Source organism: Callithrix jacchus, chromosome 2 (genome assembly GCF_049354715.1).
Source record: "Callithrix jacchus isolate 240 chromosome 2, calJac240_pri, whole genome shotgun sequence".
Lineage (NCBI taxonomy): Eukaryota > Metazoa > Chordata > Mammalia > Primates > Cebidae > Callithrix > Callithrix jacchus.
In genome coordinates this window covers 29,339,583-29,354,748 of record NC_133503.1, presented here as the reverse complement: position 1 = coordinate 29,354,748, position 15,166 = coordinate 29,339,583, and the positions used below count along the sequence as shown (strand labels likewise).

The 15,166-nt window shown below is 38.1% G+C and overlaps 1 protein-coding gene across 3 annotated transcripts in view; it reads right to left on the bottom strand.

Moving 5' to 3' along the window:
* Nucleotides 1-15,166, bottom strand: part of TENM2 (teneurin transmembrane protein 2) — a 3,966,312-nt gene that overhangs the window by 1,777,075 nt on the left and 2,174,071 nt on the right. For all 3 annotated transcript variants that reach the window (XM_078359011.1, XM_078359016.1, XM_054252473.2), the window contains exon 8: nucleotides 14,680-14,784. The gene's annotated coding sequence lies outside the window, so the exon portion shown is untranslated. The remainder of the gene's footprint in view (nucleotides 1-14,679; nucleotides 14,785-15,166) is intronic.

The window sequence follows — 15,166 nt, the reverse complement described above, 5'->3', positions numbered from 1 at the left end:
GAGAAACTTTCCATGTTCATGGTTAGGAAGAATCAATATCGTGAAAATGGCTATACTGCCCAAAGTAATTTACAGAATCAATTGTATCCTCATCAAGCTACCATTGACTTTCTTCACAGAACTGGAAAAAACCACCATGAACTTCATATGGAAACAAAAGAGAGACTGCATAGCCAAGTCAATTCTAAGCAAAAAGAACACAGCAGGAGGCATCACACTACCGGACTTCAAACTATACTACAAGGCTACAGTAATCAAAACAGCATGGTACTGGTACCAAAACAGAGACATAGACCAATGGAACAGAACAGAGGCATCAGAGGCACACAACATATCAACTACCATACAATCTTGGATAAACCTGACAAAAACAAGCAATGGGGAAAGGATTCCCTGTTTAATAAATGGTGTTGGGAAAACTGGCTAGCCATGGGCAGAAAGCAGAAACTGGACCCCTTCCTGACACCTTACACTAAAATTAACTCCAGATGGATTAAAGACTTAAACATAAGACCTGGCACTATAAAAACCCTAGAAGAAAATCTAGGCAAAACCATTCAGGACATAGGAGTAGGCAAGGACTTCATGAACAAAACACCAAAAGCATTGGCAACAAAAGCCAAAATAGACTAATGGGACCTAATGAAACTCCACAGCTTCTGCATGGCAAAAGAAACAGTGACTAGAGTGAACTGGCAACCAACAGAATGGGAAAAATTTTTTGCAGTGTACCCAGCTGACAAAGGGCTGATATCCAGAATTTACAAAGAACTCAAACAGATTTACAGGAAAAAAACAAACAAGCCCATTCAAAAGCGGGCAAAGGATATGAACAGATACTTTACAAAAGAAGACATACATGAGGCCAACAAACATATGAAAAAATGCTCATCATCACTGGTCATTAGAGAGATGCAAATCAAAACCACATTGAGATATCATCTCATGCCAGTTAGAATGGCGATCATTAAAAAATCTGGAGCCAACAGATGCTGGAGAGGATGTGGAGAAAAAGGAACACTTTTACACTGTTGGTGGGAGTGTAAATTAGTTCAACCATTGTGGAAGACAGAGTGGCGATTCCTCAAGGCCTTAGAAATAGAAATTTCATTTGACCCAGCAATCCCATTACTGGGTATATATCCAAAAAACTATAAAATCATTCTACTATAAGGACACATGCACACGAATGTTCATTGCAGCACTGTTTACAATAGCAAAGACCTGGAACCAAGCCAAATGCCCATCAACGATAGACTGGACAGGGAAAATGTGGCACATATACACCATGGAATATTATGTAGCAATCAAAATGGATGAGTTTGTGTCCTTTGTAGGACATGGATGAATTTGGAGAACATCATTCTCAGCAAACTGACACAAGAACAGAAAATGAAATACCGCATATTCTCGCTCATAGGTGGGTGATGAAAAATGAGAACACATGGACACAGGGAAGGGAGTACTATACACTAGGGTCTACTGGGGGGAATAGGGGACGGACAGAGGTGGGGGGAAGCGGGAAGGATAGCCTGGGGAGAAATGCCAAATATGGGTGAAGGGGAAGACGGCAGCAAAACACACTGCCATGTGTGTACCTATACAACTATCTTGCATGATCTGCACATGTACCCCAAAACCTAAAATGCAATAAAAATGCAATAAAAAAAAAATATATATAGGTCTGATATAGACCTATCAGAAATTAAAACCTATTAGAAGCCCTCTATATTGTGTTTTGTTGGGTACAAAAAGTGTAGGTAATAGCACATTAATAGTTAGCAATTTTTTTAGACTAGAAGAGTCCAGAATTGACCCAAGTATATAAAGAAATATCACATGAGTTTTCAGGGACATTTGAAAATCACTGAGGAAAATAAACTTTTAATCAGTAATGCTTAAACAACTGGATAATCATTTACAAAAGGCTATAGCTGGATCTAAGTCCCACACTTCACAGCTGAATAATTCCAAATAGATTAGAGATTTTTTAAATACAAGTACTCCTGCTGATGCCTGTAATCCCAGCACTTTGGGAAGCCCAGGCAGGAGGACCCCTTGTGGCCAAAAGTTTGAGACCTGCCTGGGTAACAAGTGAGTCCCCATATCTACAAAAATATTTTAAAAATAGTTGGGTGTGATAGTGTGTGCCTGTAGTCTCAGCTATTCAGGAAACAGAGGCAGGAGGAATCACTTGAGCTTAGGAGATTAAGACTGCAGTGAGGTATGACCTTTCCATTGCATTCTAACCTGGGAGACAGAGAAGTACTACATAAAAACATAGATAAATTACTTTACATCCAAGGAATGAAGACATTGTTGTTAACATTCAAAAATCCAGAAGCTGCAAAAGACAAGATTAATACATGAAGTCTTAACAGAACTGTAAAGCAACACAGAGAAGTTACGAACAACAGCAACAAAAAATGCAAATGACACAACAGACAAATGGTTTCTTTTCTCAGCATATAAAATGCTGTTAAAAAAATTAAGAAAAAATTCTCAAAAATCTAATCTAAAAATGGGCCACAAAATCTGAACAGAGTACCAAAAAAAAGTTAAGACACTTATGTATATGAAAAAAAGTAACCAGTTGCATTCATATGATCCACACAAATTAAACTACAAAAAGATGCAACTATTAAACTGACAGAAATCCAGAAGTTTTACAATATGCTCTGTGGGCAATGCTATAGAGAAATAGGCCCTCCATAATGTAAGGCCAGTTGCCTTGCTGGGAATCAAACGGACACATTCATCACTCTCTGCGCCTGATAACTGCATCATCACCGGAGCTCATTATCGAGCTTCCCCACAAAGCTTCCCCGCACTTGCCTCTGCATACCATGCCCAAGCCCACACTCAGCACTAAATTATGCATCCAACCTCCAGCCCACTGTTAAAAAACCCTACAGAGAAATTTTTTTTAAATAAGCCCCACCGTTCCCTGCCCAGCAACAGCCTGCCCCATACACCCCCAGCAGGCCCACATACCCAAGGTCCTGCCTGCCTACCAATGGCAGCTAGTTTCATGTACTTCCTACTTTAACTCCATGTACTTCCTGCTCATCAACAGCCAATAGAAATGCCTTCTCTTTGTTTCCCCAGTAACCAATCAATTTCCTGCACTCCCCATAAAACCCCACACCCTGAACAGCCGGGCATGACTTCTCTGGCCCCCACTTGGACCACGGAAGCTTGTCTGGGAGCTGAATAAATTGGCTTCTCACTTTTTTATACTCACCTCAGTTTCCTCATTTTACCTCGGCAATAAATCTTACACATAACATTGCTGGAAATGACTGCAAAATGGCATAACTACCACAGAGGAGAATTTGGCAATATCAAACAAAATTGCCTATGCATTAATCCCTTGACTCAGCATTCCCAGTGTAATGATTTCATTTAGGAGAGAAAGAAAGCCAGCCAGGTATGAATACCAAGGCAAATGGTTACTCCTAGCAGAATTATTTGAAACAGCAGAAGATTGGAATTAATCTAAATATTCAAATTAGAGGATTGGTTTAATGAATTGCTTCACTTCCAAAAAACAAATGTATTATACAGCTATAAAACAAAAAGAAAGACCAGTATTTATGTACTGAAGCAAATTATTTCCAGGACATATTAAATGAAAATTTTAAAGAAGTAGAAATATAAATATACATGTGCATGTATTTGCCTATTTCTATAAAAAATAAACACTGGAAAAGAAACAAGACATAATAAAAAATGGTTACCTATAAAGGGCATAGGAAATAAAGCAAGATCTCTAAGAATAATTTAAAACATTTTTCTCTTTTAAACTATGTAAATGGTTTTACTTATGAAAACATAAATAAATTATATGAAATAACCCTACAATTAAAAACAAAGTAAAATAAATGAATAAAATTTTACATATAATATTCTAGGACTACAAAAAAGTCTTACACTTCATTAAGTGAGGTTTTTTTTTTAGGTAGCCTTGGTGATATAACTATGAAATGTAAGATAAATTAAGTAAATATATAGGGACATATTATCAGAAACAAGTTTTACAACAAAAGAGAAAAAACAGAACCAACAAAGAACTTTAAAGAAAGAAACCCTATAATATTAAATTTATATTAGGAATATCATATACAGTTATATATCTATATCTATATCTGTCTATATATCTATTCCATCTCTGTATCTCTCTAACTTTGTCTCCATTTCTATCTTTTTTCTATCTATCTCTTTCCAATTTTGTTCACTGAAATGTCCTAGGAGCAATATCTACCTAGTAGCAATAAGCACACCAGCACTGGTTTCTAAAAGCATTTCTCAGTAAGAGGACCAAAGTTCCTTGCAAAAATGACTGCTATAAGGTCTAAAGCAGAAAAGGAAGAAGAGAACTCAAGCTATTGTTTGTGAGAGTCATACACAACTAACGGGAACTTCACAGGAGGATGCAGGAGTTAGCTAGTCAACTTCAAAAGAATTTGACCATCCAAAACCACAATGAGACACCATCTCAAGCCAGTTAGATGAATGGTGATCATTAAAAAGTTAGGAAACAGCAGATGCTAGAGAGGATGTGGAGAAATAGAAATGCTTTTACACTGTTGATGAGAGTGTAAATTAGTTCCACCATTGTGGAAGACCGTGTGGTGATTCCTCAGACATCTAGAACCAGAAATAACATTTAACCCAGCAATCCCATTACTGGGTTTGTCCAAAGGATTATAAATAGTTTTACTATAAAGATACATGCACCTATGTTTATTGCAGCACTGTTCACAATAGCAAAGGATTGGAATCAACCCAAATGCCCATCGATTATAGACTGGATAAGGAAAATGTGGCACATATACACCATGGAATACTATACAGCCATTAAAAAGGATGGATTTGAGGGAATGTATTCTATTTCCGGGTCCACACGGGGGCATAGTTTCAAAGGCAAGAACTTCCCAGCACCACACATCCCCCAATCACCCCTACCTCCAGCAGAAGTTTAAAGGAACTCTTCATAGGAAGGGAAAGTTAAATGGGGCAGGAATTTCTCCCAGGTTAAAAGTCCCGGTCCCCACATCTGGGCAGACTCCATGCTTTGATCCCCTTCTACAACCTATGGAAGCTGCTCTTTCCCTTTTCTATTTCTTTCTCCTTTTTCTCTTCCTCTGCTTAAATAAATCACTTTCTGTGAAACTCTTTGGGGTTCGATATTTACTTAATAGTGCACCGTGTCCGACGGCGTCCTCCTTCCCATTCTTGGGTGAATGAGAGACCAAGGGTCTGGAAGAATACAGCCCATAGGGGAGCGAGCTGAGCCTGCCCTGGAACCCGGTCACAGATTCCCGGTCCTTTGCAGGGACATGGGTGAGACTGGAAATCATCATTCTCAGCAAAATAACACAGGAACAGAAAACCAAACACCACATGTTCTTACTTATAAGTGGGAGTTGAACAATGAGAACACATGAACACAAGAAGGGGAACATCACACACCGAAGCCTGTCAGGGGTGTGGGGCAAGGGGAGGGATGGCATTAGAAGAAATACCTAATGTGGATGACAGCTTCACGGGTGCAGCAAACTACTATGGCACATGTATAGCTATGTTAAAAACCTGCACATTCTGCACATGTATCTCAGAACTTAAAGTATAATAACAAAATAAAATTAAAAAAAAACACAATTTCACCATCAAAAAGAAAAATGACCATAACTGATTGAAAACATGAATAAATAAAACTGCGTAAGCTTTTAAAATCCTTTTGCATAATACCAAACCATCCAACAAATTATTCTCAATACTAAGGAGATAACATGCATTTGTGGACGACGTGTAGGAGCAGACACACATACACATGCATGCATGTGCACACTCACACACATACACCACTTTGCAGTGGTCATATCTGGGGGTCCATACCTTTACCAAATCATCCACTTCAGTGGACCTACTTGGGAATGACAACCTGACATTTTGTGTTTTGTGATATGATGCATTTTGAAGATAACTTTATTAGCTATTTAGCATTCTCGTGTGAATCTTGATTGGCTCATTGTTAGGAGAAAAAAGTTAGAGATCATATTGGGTGGCAGGAATAAAGTTTCATATACGGAATTCGATAATAGCAGTCAATATTGTTAGATTTCATTATTGTAATAATATTATTATAGCCATGAAGAAGAATCCTCTAATTCTTAGAAGACACATGGTAAAAGTTTTAAATGAAAAGTGTCACAGTCACTATACTTGCTGTCAAATGACTCAGCAAAAAAAATTTTTTTAAATATATATATACACTCATAAAATGTATATGGTAAAATGTTAACTTTTTTTATGCTAGATATACATTTTACTGTATCATTCTTTTAAGTCTTTAGTATGCTTTACATTTTTGATTATAAAACACTGGGATAAAAGTCTCCTGCAGACTTGTTAACCCTGTTGACAGGTTGTATAAAAATTATCCATTTGGGCCAGGTGTGGTAGCTCATACCTGTAATCCTAGCACTTTGGGAGGCCAAGGCTAGCAGATCACTTGAGTCCAGGAACTGGAGACCAGCCTGGGCAAACATGGCAAACTCCCAACCCACTATAAAAATACAAAAATTAGCCGGGGGTGATGGTGCATGCTTGTGTCCCAGCTACTCTGAAGGCTGAGGTGGAAAGATCACTTGAGCCCTGGAGGCAGAGGTTGTAGTGAGCTGAGATCACGCTACTGCACTCCAGCCTGGGTGACAGAGTGAAACTCCATCTCAAAAAAAATAAAATAAAATAAAAAGGAATTCTCCATTTACATAATTAATACTCCATGCCACTTGGCTTTAAACAGAAATCAGAAGAAATGCACCTTTTGTAAAATTTAATTTTGTGTTGTTAGGTCTTCCCTTTAAAGATATTACTTTCTATCTTAATCACTGATAGGACAAGAGAAACTCTTAAATAGAATTATCATTGTAAGCTGCTAACTCATAGAGCAGCATAGACATTCAGGGCATGCAGGCCAGTAGGTTGATGAAGCTAAACTGAAACCAATCCCCTAAGGATTCAATTTGTCTCTCTGTCTTGGATTACCTGAAGCAGTTGGAGTTTTTCGTTTTAATTACAGGGAAGTCAGAGTGGGGAAAGCAACAACTAGGCCTTAGATAGGGCAAGAACCACAGAAAGCAGAAATTTCCTTTTCCGCCATTGTAACATATCACACCACCAGCTTTACCACCCCAGTCATGATTGACATTCCCAGGGATAACCGAGCCCAGCATAGGTTACATGTAGTGCTCTCCTCCCTCCTGATCAAGAACAATACTGTGGACTCTGGGGTAGGAATAGGCTTCCTGAAAATAACATCAAAGCATCTTCAGAGAGAAAATGTCTTTGGGATAACAAAATCTCAGAAGTCATCCATGAATCATATGGATATCATAAGGATTTTGAAAAATCTTGAACTCTGCATTTAAAAAAATTTTTTATGAATAAGCTTTACTTTTTAGAGCAGCTTTAGGTTCACAGTAAAATTTAGCGAGAAATACAATTTCCATATACTCTATTTCTCCCTCCAGACTCAATCTCCTCCACCATCAGCATCCCATACCCCAGTGGTTCATTTGTTGTAACTGATGAACCTACTGACAAGGTACAGGACACAGTACTCCAAAATATGGCTCCTCGGCATTTGAGAAAACAGCAGAAACACGGAGGCCATTTTCATGTTTCTTTCTTCCCCAAAGCAAGCCTTGAAATTTAGGAAGGTCTCTGACCTTTCCCTCCTTTCTCTTTTGAGGATACTCATGTACCCTACACTGTCCAGACAGAAAGAATGTCACACCGGGATGCCAAGAAGAATCTGAACAGACTGTGCCAAGCTTCCCTGTTTATTACCATTATTTCTTACCCTTTTTTAATGCTTCAATCATATTTCTGAATGACTGTCCAGAGAAATACCCCGATTTCCCTGGTTTTTTGGGGGGGTCTTCATTTCTGAATGCTCCTGTGTCATATAAAACTTGCACTCAATAAATTTGTATGTTTTTTCACTTGTTAATCTGTCTTTTCTTACAGGGGTTTCAGCCATGAATACTGTGATAAGTTAGGAAAAGATGGTACTTTTTTTCTCCTCTGTACTACATTAACAAACCTTTATCACGCGAGGTCCATAATTTATACTAAGGTTCACTCTTGAGGTTTGTGGGTTTTTTTTTTTTTTTTTTTTTGAGATGGAGTCTTGCTCTGTTGCCAAGCTGGAGTGTAGTGGTGTGATTTTGGCTTACTGCAACCTCCGCCTCCTGGGTTCAAGTGATTCTGCCTCAGCCTCCCAGAGTAGCTGGGACCACAGGCATGCGCCACCACATCCAGCTAATTTTTGTATTTTCAGTAGAGACGGGGTTTCACCATGTTGGCCAGAATGGTCTCGATCTCTTGACCTCATGATTTGCCTGCCTTGGCCTCCCAAAGTGCTGGGATAACAGGCATGAGCCACCGCGCCCAGCCCACTCTTGGGGTTTTTATATGCTATGGGCTTTGACAAATGTATCCACTACTGTAGAATCGCTGAGAATAGTTTCACTGCCCTAGAATTCCTCTGTGCTACACTTATTTTTCTCTCTTTCCTTGATAACCCCTGGCAACCACTGGTCTTTTCTCTTCTCTTTTCTTTTTTTGAGATGGAGTTTTGCTCTTGTCACCCAGGCTGGAGTGCAGTGGTACAATCTCAGCTCACTGCAACCTCTGCCTCCTGGGCTGAAGTGATTCTGCTGCCTCAGCCTCCCAGGTAGCTGGGATTACAGGTGCCCACCATCATTCCTGGCTAATTTTTGTATTTTTTAGTAGAGACAAGGTTTCACCATATTGGCCAGGATGGTTTCAAACTCCTGACTCAGGTGATCCATCCGCCTCCACCTCCCGAAGAGCTGGTCTTTTTTTTGTGTCCAAAGTGTTAGCCTTTCTAGAACATAATGTAGTTGGAATGGTGCAGTATGTAGCCTTTACAGATAGCTTCTTCCATCTAGCAATATACATTTAACTTTGACCATGTATGTTTTTAATTTGACATCTGAAATTTTTCATCATAAGTTTAAATTATTTCAAAGTATACAACTTTAGGATATTATGATATTGACATTTTAAAATAAAACAGTTATACTTATTAAAAAATAATTTTTAAATGGGTAAAAGCATGACTCCCATATTGCTGTAAAAATGAGCACATGTTATATTTTATTTTCCTTGTTAATAAGGAAACTGAGAAGATGGTATAATCAGTTTAAAAGAGAATCCAAAGAACAGATATATCTGTGGAATGTGGAAATGAATATGCAAATAGAGGCTAAACTCTTTTTCTACAGAGGAAGGAAGGCTGTGCCTCCACTGAGCAGGATTCATTTGTATGTCTAGAAAAAAAAATTATTTTACGTTGCTCTTAGTTATCTAACCTAAAGAATTGTAAAATAGACAACTCTTAGTTTTTGCTATACAACTTTTTTTTAATGCAACCAAAAGAATATAAAGCCAACAGCAATGTGATATGCACCTAGATACACACACACACACACACACACACACACACACAGACACTTAAATATTCAAAATATTATTTCCATTTGAAAGTTGTCTTTTTATATAATTTAACTTGTAATATTTTACTTCATAGTCCTCCCCAAAATATAAAAGTATTCAAACTAATTAAATTTTTTTTCCTAGGCTTCAAGAGTCAATAATTTTGAGAGAGATTTAGTTAGCATTATAATAATTATTACTACATAATTGACAAAACATATACACACACATGAATTTTGAAAAAATAGTTATTAAATACAGAAAGTAAAATTGTATTGACAATCCATCTCTCAGTGAGATAGACTGTGGGGGTGGGGTGTCTTAGTTCTCAACGTAAATTGCATGTGTATTTTGAAAGATTCTTTGTCACATCAGAAGAATCTTTCCCCCTTTGGAATAATGCAATTAGAAAATTTAGAATGTGGGATGGGTAAGATACCTGAATTTCTTTTGAAAATTTAGGATAAGGCAACTCTAACTGAGGAGGATCACAAGAGGATTCGTGGATGGATCAATTTTTAAAAGGGATCCACAGAAAAAGTTGAGGATTCAGAATTAAAATGTCTTTAAACTGTCCATGCTTTACGTAGACTCAAGAATTCATATATCTAGATTAAAGATTGCGGCTCTACACTACCCAAAGATAATTTAGTCAGAGGCATTCTCCTTCTCTCATATTTTCCCCTTTTCTTTCCTTTAGTTATGATCCCACTTCAAAACGTGGTTATTCATAATAAAAACAAAGCAAAACTTCACTACCAAGAAAATTCTGGAGTGTACCTAGATTACAGATTTTTCATATAGTAACTAACGCTTTTATAATTTCACTTTCCTTTAAAGCTACCTAATTTATAATCTTTGCCCAACAAAACATTGATCTTTAAATAATAGCAGTGTTAACAAGAACTATATTGATTGCCTACATTATATCAGGCACTATACTGAGATATATTATTTGGTCCTCATACATTTTAATCTGGATTTTATAGATGGGAGTACCAAGGTTGGTTTAGCAAAATAGTATTCCATGCCCAAGGTCATACAACTAGTAAAATAGGATTCAACATACATCCAGCTTCAAACTTTGTCCATCTAATCACTGTACCGTTCTGTTACGGTTCCTTGATTTCAAGTTGAAATTTTATTCTTCCACGTTTTAGAGGCTCTAATATTCTCTGTATTACATTTGATACTTTTTTAAGTTTGAATGAATTCATTTTATATTGTGTTTTTCAAATTCCTCATCTCTAAAATACTTGATTGGGACAAGATGAATCTGAGGTTCTCTTCCAGGACTAAAGCTCTGTGGTTCTATAACTTCTTTAGTCTACCACTTATTTAAAGCATTTCAGATAAAACACTTATTAGAATAACAAAATCAATCTGCTAGTCTTTTCCTTCCAGGCCGACAAACGCAGCTTCTCCAAGCTAAATCCCGTGGTTATTTCATTCTGCCTCTTGCTTCTTGCCACTCCTTTCTCTTCCCAACTTTGTTAAAAGCTGTTTCTTTACATTTGTTGTTGTTGTCACTTTTCCTGCCTCTTTACTGGTCACTGATTTGCAGAGTCAAGGAGACCTGCCAACCAATTATTTTGAAAGTTGGCTCTAGCACTTGTTAGCCTTTTCAGCAAAAGAAGGCTCATGCCATTAGAGAAAGTACTAGCTCCTCATTGGAGCTACTTCCTTAGGAAATCAGGTCTTAAAAGAGAGAAAAACAACTCCCAAATATTTCTCTCATTCTTCTGCTGTGATATCTAAAATATTTGATATTAAGAGTTTTCCCTTTACATGAAGGCACTGAAGTTTTGGTAAGATCCTTCTAAAATCTACATGTGATAAATGCATGAAGGGCGAGGGAACAGGATGAGAAGGGAAAGGAGAGTAAACTCTGATCACTTATTAAGTTATTAAAATGATTTTACTTAAATAACCGCTTCCCACAATCATGGAGATCCTGGGGGAACAGAGCACCAACCAGGTAAATTTTGAATGTTCAGATTGGAGAGTGCCTGATGAAGTGAGGGGTAGAATAACTCTTGGGAGGCAGGGAACAGCCTGAGGGCATTCTGGTGAAATGACAAATGGAACTGGGAACTTTGCCTACTTAACAATTTTGCCCAAGGCCAGCCTATCTATGGAGGTCATCTTCTTCAACCCCAGACCTGCAGACTTGATTGCATGGAAACCGCATAGGACAGTTGGGTTCCTACTCAATACAGAAATATCTCCAGTGAAGGAGATCCAATAACCTTGGCCCAGAGAAAATTTATCACAAACTGTTTACTCCACAGTTTCGAAGGCATAAATACCCAAAGCCAGGCAATAATGACAACTCTTTTTAAAGGATGCTACTGCCACTCTCTGAGATGACCCAGGCGCTGCACAAGCAATAAAAATACAATACACTTGCTCCCTTGCAAATTAAGCTGTGAAGATCTGCCTCAAACCTTCCAAAGAGATTTTCCAATGAAAGAGGAAGTGTCTGCATATTCAGCCCTGTGGTACACTAACAGCACCAAGATTTCTAATTAAAAAACCTGTTCTTACTAAAATAACCCTCAGGCACACACATCTGCAGCAGGAACCCCCACTGATAACTGAATTTCGGTTCTTTTAGAAGGGTGAGACCTTAGTAGATGCATTGGGTAACAGATAAGAGTTTGGAGAAACATTGCACAGGAGAGGTACGTAAGTCTAAGCCTCTCTAATTTTCTAACTGTGGCTATGTCAGAATACCTAAGTACTTAATCAAAACAGTGCATTAGAAACTGAAATGGAGAAAGATCATGATTTATTCTACCCACCATCTCATCCTAGTAGGGTGCATAAACTATTCCTAAAAGGCAGAAAACACTACAAAAATATATCATCAAGAAATGTGTTCTTCTGCCTTTAACAATGCTTGCTGGCTAGGGCTCACCTAACAGCAGTATTGTTTATTAGTAGTTGCTTTATTCCCACATGAGGGGCAATAACGTTAACATGGGTGGCAAGATACTAAACTTAAAATATGCACCGGCATGCAGAATTAAAGCAGAGATGCAAGTCCTCATTGCTCTATTCACCTATGGAGGAAAATATTAGCACACTACCTTAATTGGATTTTTCTATGATCAGTTTTCGAAAGTAAATCATGCAACTCTAAAATATCTCCATAGGAAGTCAACATGTATGCATGTAGCATTAGAAATCCTTTTATGCTCTTTTATGGTTAAAGAGAGGGATATAGATTACTCGATTTTCATTTGTCAGATTTTTCTTCTTTTTAAAACAGACATGCAAGTCAATCATTGGAAGGTGATTCCTTTTTAAACCTAATCCCACATTCATACAGCAAGCCTTAATGAGTCCACTAGGAGTAAACAAATTAGTCTCCAGGATGTATTATGCATTAATTAATCAAACTAATAGTATTGTATAATGTGCAATAGATGAAAATTAGGTCCAAGTACAATACTCACATACAAGAAGCAATCCGGGGAAAAATATGGAGTAATAAAGAAAAATCAGTTTCTACAAATACAAGTTTAATAGCTCTGCTTTCCCTCCCTACATTTCAGGCCATGCAAAGGCAAACAGAGCATTCAAAGGTGGCCTTAACAGCTGAGATATCTATGTCACATAAAAGTTGTGAGAAGGAAAAAAACAGCTTTGAGAAATAATACTTCCTCCAGGTCTAGAGGAAGGGTCGGCAAACTGGTCTGTTACCTGATTTGTATGACTTGGGAACAAATAATTGTTTCTACATTTTCAAACGGTTGAGAAACATCAAAAGAAGAATAACATTTCTTGACACATGAAATTCCAATTTCAACGTCTACAAATAAAATTTTATTGGGGTATAGTCACACAGGTTCCTTATATATTGTCCATAGTGGCTCTTAAGTAGTTGTGACAGAGATCTTCTGGCCTTCAAACTCAAATATATTGACTCTCTGGCTCTTTACAGAAAGAGTTTGTCAACCCTAGTCCAGAGAAAACAAAAATCCTCAGCAATGATCGCACTGGTGCATACACGGTGTAAGGAGGCATTTTAAACACGGGAGGAGAAGGCAGATCCCATCTCATAAAATGTGCTAGAAAGAATAAAATCAGGTGTGGTGGCGGGTGCCTGTAATTTCAGCTACTCGGGAGGCTGAGGCAGGAGAATTGCTTGAATTTGGGGGTGGTTGCAGTGAGCCAAAACTGTGCCATTGCACTCCACCCTGGGGAACAAGCATGCAACTCTGCCTCAAAAAAGAAAAGACAAAGAAAGAAAGAATAAAACATCAATTTTGCTCCACCTGTTAAATTCCTCAGTCTGAGAAAAAAAATCAGACAAAACCAAATGGAGGGAAAATATACAAATTTGTCCACCTGCATCTTAAAGAAAAGCCCAGCTCATGAAAGACAAAGGCAGTCTGAAAAATGGGTCCAGACTAAAGACCACCAGAGAGACAGAACAACCCAATCATGTCCCAATTATATTTTTCCGTTTTTGATAATTATAATAGGGGTATATAGGAGGACATCATGGCTCTTAGTAGGAAACACAGAAGTATTTGGCACTTCATAGATACTGTGTTTTTTACAAACTGAAGATAAAAGGGCTCTATGTGTATCATTATCCTCAAGGGTTTTAGTGAAAAAATGTGTGTGTGTGTATACAGTATATATAAATGTATTAGACATGCATACTATGTGCGTATACAGAGAGAAGGAAAATATGCAAATTTGGCAAAATGATAATGAAAAAATCTGGATAAGGGATATGATGTGTTTGTACATTTCTTACAACTTTTCTATGTCTGAAATTATTTAAAAGTTAAAAGGTTTTAAAAATGGAAGAAGAAAACTTCTAATTGTTCCTCAATGCTCATGAATGTGAACCCCATGGGCCCATCTCTCCATCTCCTTTTTATTAGTAATATTTGGGTTCTGTGTTCTTAGTTAGTAGGGTGACTTTGTACTCTGACAATGTAACCAGTCTGGAATTACCTTTCCCAGATCTCCCCTCCTGTATGGTTTAGAGTCAGTGCTGGACACAAGGAATTCATACAAAATGTAGGGAGTGAGAAGAGAAGTAGCAGCTGTTATATGTGCCCTAAAAGCCAGCGCCGAGTGCAGGTACTGTGGCACCTCACATTCTCTTACTACCTGGTAGCTTACCTTGTTGGCATGAGATATCAGCCAGACCCACAGGTCTTGCAGCTCCCACCAGACCTCCTCCTGCAGCTTCTTCTAGTCCTGGACCAATGTGTGTACAACTTCGCCCTACAGAAAAAGCACAGAAAATGCTTCTGTAGAAGACTACAGAAAAAGCTATTCCTGCTGTTCACCATGGCAGCAGTTGCTGGCCATGAGAGACAGACGTGGACTCATTTGTCCTTGCTCTCATCCCACTCTTTACTGTCTCTACCCACACACAAGAGTTGCACAAGGTCTAATCTCTATTTCATTTCATTTTATTTTATTTTTTGAGACAAAGTTTCATTCTTGTTGCCTAGGCTGGAGTGTAATGGTGAGATCTTGGCTCACTGCAACCTCCGTCTCCAAGGTTCAAGAGATCCCCCTGCCTCAGCCTCCTGAGTAGCTGCGATTACAGGTGCCTGCTACCATGCCCAGCTAATTTTTTTGTATTTTTAGTAGAGACAGG